This window comes from Ascaphus truei, chromosome 15 (genome assembly GCF_040206685.1).
Source record: "Ascaphus truei isolate aAscTru1 chromosome 15, aAscTru1.hap1, whole genome shotgun sequence".
Lineage (NCBI taxonomy): Eukaryota > Metazoa > Chordata > Amphibia > Anura > Ascaphidae > Ascaphus > Ascaphus truei.
The window spans coordinates 32,929,510-32,939,823 of record NC_134497.1 but is presented as its reverse complement, the minus strand read 5'-3'; the positions used below and the strand labels follow the sequence as shown (position 1 = coordinate 32,939,823).

The following is a 10,314-nucleotide window of genomic DNA, read 5'->3' as shown; positions in this document are numbered from 1 at the left end:
CGTGGAGCTTAAGCCAGGTTCAGTGTAGGAGAGCGCAGCATAGTCATTTTCCAAATGCTAGGGTCAGTGCAGGAGAGAGCATAACGCTGGTGACCCGGTCTCGAGCCGTCATCGCACACCACGACACCCGCGCCAGTACGGTGGCGGGACCCGCGGGCCCAAAGGAGGAGCGCGAAGCACAGCTGCGCCGTGTAGTCCTGACGTCAGAGCGGGGGTGGGAACGAGGGGCGGAGACCACAGACCGACGGGGAAACCACGTACCGCGTGTCAACGCTAGAGGGATGGGAGTGCGCCCTGTGCCCAGAAACAGAAGAAGCCAACAGAACCGCTGTGTGTAAGTACCACCGTTGGGTTGCCTCTCTTGAGTGTCACGGGAATCAGATGAGTGAGTATGGGTTAAGGGGACAGAAGCACCGGAACAGCGAATCCTCACAGTACCCCCCCTCTAGGAGTGACCTCCGGGCGACTCCATAAAGGCTTTTTTGGAAAATTCAAATGGAAGTTCCTGACCATCCTTGCCGCATGAATCCGATGACTAGAAACCCACGATCTCTGCTCAGGATTGAATCCCTTCCAATGAACGAGATAATGTAAGGAGCTTCAAGAGAATTTGGAATCCAGGATAGATTGGATTTAGTATTTGGGCTGACCCTGTACCAAAACAGAAGTGGTGGGGAGAACAGGACTGGAATGAGCGTTCTGGATCACAGGTTTGAGCAAAGACGCATGAAAAACCTGAGGGAATTCTCATGGAAGGAGGCAAAGACAAGCGAAAAGCTACCGGATTCATTTTTTTTTTTAGCAATAAAGTGGACCGAGGAATCTAAGTGCAAACTTGATAGTCGGATCCTTTAGGTTAATATTTTTCGAAGACAGCCAGACTTTGTCACCGGGCTTACATTTAGGAGCAGGTCTACGATGGCGATAAGCCTGATGTTTCTGTCGCTAGACAGCTGATTTGATGTTCCTTTGAGACATTTTCCATAGATCTTGAAGTTCCCTGATTCTGTCGTCAGCGGCTGAGACCCCTGAGGTAGAAACTGTAACAGGAAGAATAGCTGGATGGAATCCGTAATTGATGAAAAAAGGCGATTCAGTGGTTGATTCACTACGAAGGTTACTGTGTGCGAATTCCGCCCAAGGAAGGAGCTCTGACAATCGTCCTGGGAATTGGACACGAAGCACTGAATTATTTGCTCTAACGACTGATTAGTCCTCTCCGACTGCGCATTGGTTTGTAGGTGATACCCAGAAGAAAAGTGAAGAGATAAGCCCAACTGAAGACAAAAGGAGCACCAGAATTTAGATACGAACTGCGATCCTCTATCAGATATAATCGCTGTAGAGACCCCGTGTAGACGAAAGATCTCCTTGATGAAAATCTCAGCAAGTTTGGGAGAGCTAGGCAGACATTTGAGTGGTACAACATGTGATTGCTCGGAGAACCGATCTACTACTACAAGAATAGTGTTCATACCTTTAGAATTAGGTAAATCCACCACAAAATCCATGGATGTGTGTCCATGACCAAACCGGGACAGGTAATGGCTGAAGTAACCCAGTAGGGAGGTACTTAGAAGTTTTAGTCCTGGCACAAGTTGGTCACACAAGTACAAAGTCCTTAACACCCTTCTGCTTCCGAGGCCACCAGAAAGTCCGGGAGATGAGATCCAATGTCCTTTATGCCCCGGGATGGCCTGCCGAATTGGAAGCGTGTCCCCATTCAAGGACCTGTTTGTGCAAGGATGGAGAAGTAAACAGACAACTTCAGGTCAGCAATCTGGTTTTGCTGAAGGACGATATCCATTAAAGCCTCAAAGTTAGTGGAAGAAAGAATGAGTTTGAATGGAAGAATAGGCTTGAGTTGATTCTCCGAATTATCCTCAAGTGAAAATTGACAGGACAGAGCATCTGCTTTAACATTTTTAGTCCCAGGAAGGTAGGAGATGACAAAGTTGAACCTTTAGAAGAAGAGTGACCATCTGGCTTGGCGGGCTCCCAGACGACGAGCTCCTTCGAAATACAACAAATTCTTGTGATCCGTCAGAATTGTTATAGGCATCTCTGTTCCTTCTAAAAGGTGTCCCCTTTCTTCCAATGCAAGTTTCATGGCCAAAAGTTCACAATTACCAATATCATAGTTACGTTCAGCTGCAGAAAAATTTTGGGACAAAAAGCACAAGGTTGCAACCTGGCCTGAGGGTTTTTCTTCTGGGACAGAACAGTGCCTACACCGACATCAGATGCATCCACCTCGAGGGTAAAGGGGAGCTTAGGATCAGGATGAACCAGAACAGGGTCGGATATGAACGCTTTCTGTAAGAGATCAAAATACTTAACTGCAGCAGAAGACAAAGACGAGGGATCTGCTCCTTTTTTGGTAAGAGCCGTCAGAGGAGCTACTAAAGAAGAGAAATTCTGGAAAAATCTGCGATAATAATTGGAAAACCTTAGGAAGCGCTGTACAGCCTTGAGCGTGGTGGTTTGAGGCCAGTCCAAAACCGCCTTGACCTTGGCAGGGTCCATCTTGAGGCCAGAGCCCGAAATGATGTATCTTAAGAAAACTGTAGAAGATTGTTGAAAGTGACATTTTTCAAGTTTAGCGAATAAATGGTTCTCGTAGAAGTAGTACTTGTTTGACGTGCCCTACATGTTCCTCTAGAGACTTAGAAAAAATTAGAATATCGTCCAAAAAAATTAAGCAGATCTCTGAATATCTCATTGAGAAAATCTTGGAACACAGCTGGGGCATTACAAAGACCGAAAGGCATGACCAAGTACTCTTAGTGTTCTTCCCGGGTATTAAATGCAGTTTTCCATTGACGGATTCTGATAAAGTTATACGCACCCCTTAGATCCAATTTGGAGAAGATTTTAGCTCCTTAAAGATGATCAAAAAGTTTGGATATGAGAGGAAGAGGATAGCGATTCTAAATAGTAATTTTGTTGAGTCCACGATAGTCAATACAAGGCCGCAGGGTCCCATCTTTTTTCTTAACGAAGAAAAACCCGGCCCCAGAGGGTGATGTGGATTTGCGGATGAAGCCCCTCAGAAGATTCTCAGCGATATATTCTTTTATGTCTTTAGTTTCAGGTATAGTTTCAGGAAGTAATTCGATGGGGCAATCGTAGGGGCGATGTGGAGGAAGTATTTCAGACTTGACTTTATCGAAGACATCCTTGAAGTCGATGTATTCCTCCGGCAGCTGTACCCTCTCCTTGTCTTCAGATACAGTAGTAGCACAAACGCTACTTGAGCCTTCAAGACCATTTTGAACGCAGTATGAACTCCACTGAATAGGTTCCTTGCTCAACCAATCAATCCGTGAATTATGAAGTTGTAACCAGGTAAGTCCAAGATTACTGCAATAGAGGGAGTGTGAATGGCGTTCAAAGAAATATCTTCCACATGATTATTTACAGACCTTAGCTGAATAATTTGGGTCTCCAACGAGGTGAATGCATGCTGAAGTGGTCTTCCATCAATGGCCTCCAAGGCGATAGGGTTCTTCTTGCACACTAAAGGAATCTTGCTTTGCGACCACATTAGAGTTTGCGCTCGCCGTGCACAACACATAGGCGACCCGGCCACGGTCCGTCATCGCGCGCTACGACACTTTTGCCAGTATGGGGTTGGAGGCCAGAGGCGGGGCCCGTGGGAACAGAGGCGGGATGAGGAGCACAACCGCGCCGCGTAGTCCTGACAGGATGGGGGCGGGACCAAGGTGCGGAGACCGCAGACCGACGTGGAGAGAGCGCACCGCGTCATGGCCGGAGGAACTGGAACGCGCCCTCTGCCCAGAGACAGTAGAGGCCGACGGGCCCGCGCAGTACCCGCTTGCCGCACGTAAGTACCACCGCTAGGTTGCCACTCTTGAGTGCCCTGGGGATCAGGTGGTTGAGTAAAGGTTAACGGAGCATTAGCACCACAACGGCGAATCCTCACAATCAGTCATCGACAGTCTCGTGAGACCACCAGGCAGGCTCAAGTCCGGCTGCGGTGATGATGTCATATCCGGTTGGACCGGAAGTTTGTCACCCCACTGTGCACCGGACAAGGCCTCCACGGACCCTGGAAAGCAGAAGGAGCGGGAATCTCACCAGCCGTAAGGTAGGCGACATCTCTGGATTCCCCCGTAAGCAGGTCCGGCACAGCGGTGACATCATCTGTAGGCCTGAAGCTTATTTGGTGTTCCGGAACTGCAGAGTTTGACTCGTCTGGGCCAGCACTCCTCTGGAACTCCACCGCGTCCCGATTTCCTGGGCAGACATCTCCGAGTAGGCACGCCATCGTGGAATGCAGGTAGGAGAAGGGTTCTTCACCGCAGGTTTCGCCCCCGGCTGATGTCATCATGGACAGCAACGGGTGGGGACACCTCCACCAGGACGAGATGCCGGGGCGAGTCCGTTGCTTGGGCGACCATGCTTATGGAGCTCCCTTGCTCCAAAGTCACCTGGGGACTCACACCCGACACCCCTGGGGCAGTCCATTCACCCTCCAGAACCTTGGTAGGCATGGATCCCAGTCCTGGGACCATCAGTAGGTCACACGGGCCCACAGCAGACACAGTAGTGGTAGATCCCGTGGTGTATAAGTCCTGGCAGACAGCGGTTGTTGGCACTGGACCACTTGATAGGGTGACCAGATGTCCCGATTTTGGCGGGACAGTCTCGTTTTTTCATTTCTGTCCCGGTTGCTGGTCTGTTCCGGTAATGTCCCGGGTTTTAGCCCTGGTCCCGTTTCTTGTAGCAGGATGCGGGGGCTCTGCGATGCGGCGGCGCAACACACGGGCGGTGAGGAGAAGATGCGGTAGCAGGTGAGGATTTGCAGAATGCCGGGGTTGGACTTTTGGTGAATGCCGGCTGAGCCGCAGGGGATTGGTAGAAGGATGCCGGGGGCGGGTCTTTGTAGGATGACGGGTCGCAGGGGATTGGTTGGAGGTCAGAGGATGCTGGGGCAGGGCTTTACAGGATGCCGGGCCGCAGGGGACTGGTTGGAGGACAGAGCACACTGAGCTGCTTCCTTCTCAGAGCAGGTGTGTGTGTGTGTGTGTCAGTGGCTCTGTGTGAGTGCGTGTGTGGCTCTCTGTGTGTGTGTGGCTCTGTGTGTGTTGGGGGGTCAATGGCTTTGTGTGTGTGGCTCTGTGTGTGTGTGGGGGGTCAATGGCTCTTGTGTGTGTGTGTGTGTGTGTGTGTGTCTCTCTGTGTGTGGGTCAGTGGCTAGGTGTGTGGGTCAGTGGCTCTGTGTGTGTGGGTCAGTGGCTGTGTGTGTGTGTGTGTGTGTGTGTGTCTCTGTGTGTGTCTCTGTGTGTGTGTGGGTCAGTGGCTCTGTGGCTGTGTGTGTGTGTGGGTCAGTGGCTCTGTGTGCGGGTCAGTGGCTCTGTGTGCGGGTCAGTGGCTCTGTGTGTGTGTGTGAGGGTCAGTGGCTCTGTGTGTGTGTGGGTCAGTGGCTCTGTGTGTGTGGGTGGGTCAGAGGCTCTGTGTGTGGGGATCAGTGGCTGTGTGTGTGTGGTTCTGTGTGGCTCTGTGTGTGTGTGAGTCAGTGGCTGTGTGTGTGTGGGTCAGTGGCTCTGTGTGTGTGGGTCAGTGGCTCTGTGTGTGTGGGTCAGTAGCTCTGTGTGTGTTGCTCTCTGTGTGTGTGTGGGTCAGTGGCTCTATGGGTCAGTGGCTCTGTGTGTGTGGGTCAGTGGCTCTGTGTGTGTGTGGGTCAGTGGCTCTGTGTGTGTCTGGGTCAGTGGCTGTGTGTGTGTGTGGGTCAGTGGCTTTGTGTGTGTGGGTCAGTGGCTCTGAGTGTGAGTCAGTGGCTCTGTGTGTGTGGGGGTCAGTGGCTATATTTGTGGGTCAGTGGCTCTATTTGTGGGTCAGTGGCTCTGTGTGTGGGGGTCAGTGGCTCTGTGTGTGTGGGGGTCAGTGGCTCTGTGTGCGTGGGTCAGTGGCTCTGTGCGTGGGTCAGTGGCTCTATGTGTGTGGGGGTCAGGGGCTCTGTATGTGTGTGGGTCAGTGGCTCTGTGGGTCAGTGGCTCTGTGTGTGTCGGTCAGTGGCTCTGTGTGTGTGGGTCAGTGGTTCGGGGTGTGTGGGTCAGTGGCTCGGGGTGTGTCATTCAGTGGCTCGGGGTGTGGGTCAGTGGCTCGGGGTGTGTGGGTCAGTGGCTCTGGGTGTGTGTGTCAGTGGCTCTGGGTGTGTGTGTCAGTGGCTCTGGGTGTGTGTGTCAGTCGCTCTGGGTGTATGGGTCAGTGCCTCTGGGTGTGTATGGGTCATGACAACAGGATGCATTATGGCGCAGAGGCATCACGTGATGCCACATTGTCATGGCAACATATCACCGCCTGACGTCAGTGTCTCGTTGTCATGTTAGTGGGATGCGTCACGTGATGTAATTTGTTTTATAAATAATTTTTTAATGTGTCCCAGTTTTTCATTTTGAAAATCTGGTCACCCTACCACTTGGGCATTCAGGCGCTTTGATAAGGGCACATTGGCCCGCGTCGTCCGAGGCAAAAATATTAGGAGCCGCACCGGTTGGTATAGATGCTCTAGATCGTGGCACAAGCAGCTCTTTGGGCCCAGGACTAGCAGGTCTTAGATGGAAGGTGCCATAGTGCAAGCATCGTGTGTCGAGGCCGACAGTGCCACCGGGTAGCCAGCAGTCTGGGCAGATACACCGCAGGTGGATCTGATTGTTCACCCGGACAACCAGGTCTCCGCCGGGGAAGTTAAAATTGGTGACATCCAAGTCATCAGAGGGATTGCTGGAAGTCATTGAGGTTGTTTTAGAAGAATCTGGGTAGTTGCATCTCACGATTGCTCACCTCCAAGGTGTATGACACAATGGCAGTAACTTGAGGACTCCTCCCAGCACAAAACAGACTGTGGTTGTCTTAGTTGATAGCTCCTCCCCTGGGTGGAATCAGAAGCAGGGCTGTGTGAGTTGAAGGAGGATCTGACAGGGGTGCCCAATGCTCCGTCCAATTGACCAAATATATGTGGGAAATAGTATAAAGTTTAAATACTTCAATAAGAATAATAACTTGGTTATTTAGTTTAACCCTTTGGCCAAAGCGTCGTAAGCCTGCATACCAAATGTCAAGGTGTAACCAAAAATGCGGGTCCTAAACTACACTGTGAACCCTTCCTTTTACCTCTGTATGAGGGGATATATATTTACGTCAAAAAGAGTGCTACTGGGCACTTACTCAAGAGTCTCAGTATCAAAAGCCTTTGCAAAATCTAGGAATATTGCACCAGTGAGTTGTCCCTGTTCCATTCCACACTGGATTTCATTGCAAAATGTTAGCAGGGTAGTTACGGTGGAGTGTTTGGGGAGAAACCCAGATTGGAATTGGCTAGAGAAATTTGTCTTGGTATACAGTAGTAATCGCTTAATTGAGAGTGGAGATGAGGGCCTGACTGACCTCTCACTCCAAGCCAGGAGAGATGGTACTCAAATCCATCTCCTTAGGCACATTATATAGTGCCGGGCACATGGATTTTTAGTTGGCTGACGTTAGTCAGCCTTTCTATAGAAGGGCCGCGCGCGCACGGCACAGAGAGGGGAGCCGACAGACAGCGGAGAAGATGAAGAAATTCATCTTTGTGCACCGCTGCCTGTGCCCAAATGTATGTGTGCGTGTGTGCGTGTGTGCGTGTGTGCGTGTGTGCGTGTGCGTGTGTGTGTGTGTGCGTGTGCGTGTGTGTGTGTGTGTGTGTATATAATTGCAGAAGTTTAAAAAAATAAATATTTTATTAAAGTTTTTTGTTTTTTTCTTTAAAAAAAATCTATCTAGGGGGGGGCGTGACTTGGAGCCGAACCAAGATGGCTGTTTGATGCTGTAGCTCCACAAAGAGGGATCAAACATCTATATCCATCCTGGCCCATACTTCGCCAAATTAATTGATCTTATTCAAATCCAAATAGCCCACGAAGCGCTGCATAGTTCGAAGCCATAAATACACATATATGACATTAATTGGACATTGCATGGAGAACCTGGGGATTTGCGGCCTCCCAGACAGAACAGCAAGTTTCAGCCCCAGAGCAGAGCTCCTTCAAGGATCGTGGCCCGGTATCCATCTCTCCCCTGGCATCCCCTGCTCGCAGGGGGCAAGAGCTATCATAAGGGCAAACTCACAGGAGGGAGAATTGGGTGAGTAGCCCGTGGATTATTAGCCTGAGGCAGCACAAGTCTTTGGAGCGGCTGTCTAGCATCCAAAATGCCTGCAACTGCCCTGTAACGGAGAGGGAGCGGAGCTCCGAGCATACCTTCCCCCGGCCGGGGGTCAGTCGGAGAGCGCCTCTCTGTACCTCCCTCCACCTGCCAACTCCACTGTGAGGAGGGGGACTGGGACTACCGGCGAGGCATATGGAGGTGGTGCGGGGCCCTGGTGCAGCTGCAGGCTGCCTAAAATCGCCGCTTTGTAAGGGAGAGGGGGCTGAGTGCCGGATTTACCTTCTCCTGGCCGGCGGCCGTTCGGGGTGAGCCGTACCGATCTACCCCCTGCTTACCTGCGCTCCCTCCGCCTTCCTGTGCCCCCACATTGAAGACTGGGCAGAGCAGCTGCCGGGAGTGGAGCTGCCTGGCTCCCTGCGTTTCAGCCTGCGTGTCGGCCAAATCCAAGATGGCCGCCGCAGGTCTGATTTAAAGACACAGCTCCCCACAGAAAAATAAATAAACAGAAACTAAAAAAACAAAGCACCTTAAACCTTGCATGGGCTTGCAGGGTACGGGGGGGGGGCACCGGGGTAGTGGTGGGAGCAGGGAGAGGAGAAGAGGGAGCTCCGAGGAGGTGGAGAGGGAGATGTGCCCATGCGGTCAAGCCTGCAACTCGGAGGTGTTCCAAAATGGAACTGTTAAAGGCACAGAACAAACAAACATATGCAACCACTGAAAAATTGAAAAACAGGGCTCTGAGTTGTTCTCCAATACTCTCTCTCCCCATTCCTAATCCTAATAATAAAAAAAAAATGTGAATGATCATGGTGCTTCAGGAATGAGGGGGTTTATGTCAATGTAAAAAGAAAAAACGAAACTTACATCACCCAAACAATATCAGCTTGAACTATATGCCAACGACCAAAACACTAAAAAAAAACCGCCGGAGGCCACACTCTTCTTTAAAAAACCGAAGACAGGAACTAAAGATCAAGACGCGTCTATCGCTGGCGAAGACGCAGAACCAGAACCTGACTCCGAAGAGACAGATACTCTGCTTACTCGCAAAGAGATGCTGCTGTTTGTCCAAGACATTAAAAGCTCCTTCCGCTCCGAGATGCAGAGTTTCCGTCATAGTGTCAGAGAGGAAAGAGCGTCTATAGGAGACCGTATCGTGGACTTGGAGGAGAAAGTGGACACCACCGCCTCTGCCCAGGAGACCCAAGCCCAAGAAATCCACGAATTAAAAACACAAGTTAAAACAATTTTCGAAAAATTGGAAGATACGGAAAACGGATCAAGACGCAATAATCTACGGATCAGAGGGGTCCCGGAGGAAGTGGACAATGCTCAGCTGGACGCATATCTCATCCAGCTGTTCGGGTCTTTGTTACCAGAAATGACGGAAGACAAACTCCAGATGGACAGAGCACATAGACTGCCTAGACCTAAAGGCCTGGACCCAAAAAAACCACGAGATGTGATTACACGTCTACACTAATTTTGTAGTAAAGAGGAGATACTAAGAGCCGCTAGATCTACTCCAAGGATAGAACAAGACAACGTTCAGCTTCTCATTTTCCCAGATCTGGCTCAAATCACGTTGAACAAACGTAAAATGTTCGCGCAGGTCACAAACACACTGAGAAATAATAAAATATGCTACCGTTGGGGTTTTCCGTGCAAGATAATATTTATCTACCAAGAAAAAACATATATATTTCTCTCTCCAGAAGAAGGTGAAGAGAAATTGAGAGCAATGGGTCTCCTTGAACCAGAGGAAATGGAGGCCTCCCAGCGGATTCAGCCCTCACCTAAACAACAGCGCCCAACATGGGTAAAGACCCCAACTGCACAAAGAGAACAGAACCAGCCTGCTTGAAATGTGGAGCTGATCACTCATTGAGTTTCCAGTTAATTCTACAGACTGACGGAATGTTGTTCGGAACATAAGGCATAGCTGAACTTGTCGTTTACTCCAGATATGCTCTTTTTCCTGAACAGGAGTGGAGACACCTGATGTCAATTTACTAACTTGAACTACTCTCAAAGACCAAGGTGATCTGGTTATCAAGAATCTCCCGAAGATAACTTCCCATACTGTGAAAGGTTATAGTTTTAAAACACAGGCTACCAAGATGGAAATGTTTTTTTTTTTCTTCA

The 10,314-nt window shown here is 50.1% G+C and overlaps 2 protein-coding genes across 2 annotated transcripts in view; both read left to right on the top strand.

Moving 5' to 3' along the window:
- LOC142466795 (uncharacterized) overlaps nucleotides 1-10,314 on the top strand; it is a 394,879-nt gene that overhangs the window by 155,150 nt on the left and 229,415 nt on the right. The gene's annotated exons all lie outside the window — the stretch shown is intronic.
- LOC142466797 (uncharacterized) overlaps nucleotides 1-10,314 on the top strand; it is a 369,751-nt gene that overhangs the window by 228,047 nt on the left and 131,390 nt on the right. The gene's annotated exons all lie outside the window — the stretch shown is intronic.